The sequence below is a fragment of the Equus caballus genome, chromosome 10 (assembly GCF_041296265.1).
Source record: "Equus caballus isolate H_3958 breed thoroughbred chromosome 10, TB-T2T, whole genome shotgun sequence".
Classification (NCBI taxonomy): Eukaryota; Metazoa; Chordata; class Mammalia; order Perissodactyla; family Equidae; genus Equus; species Equus caballus.
This window is the reverse complement of record NC_091693.1, coordinates 35,736,857-35,737,186: the sequence shown is the minus strand read 5'-3', so window position 1 is coordinate 35,737,186 and position 330 is coordinate 35,736,857.

Sequence of the window (330 nt, the reverse complement as noted above, 5' to 3'; positions counted from 1 at the left end):
ACCTGCCTTCCCTTTGGTAACCACCAATCTATTCTCTGTATCCATGAGTGTGTTTGTTTATCTTCCACATATGAATGAAACCATACGGCATTTGTCTTTCTCCACCTGACCTATTTCACTTAGCATAATACCTTTGAGGTCCATCCATATTGTCACAAATGGCAAGACTTCATCTTTTCATTTTGTGGCTGAGTAATATTTCATTTTGTATATATACCCTATCTTTATCCATTCATCCATCGATAGGCACTTAGGTTGTTTCCCTGTCTTGGCTATTGTGAATATGATGTAGTCTATACAGAAGTTGAAATATAATGATGTACACATAAG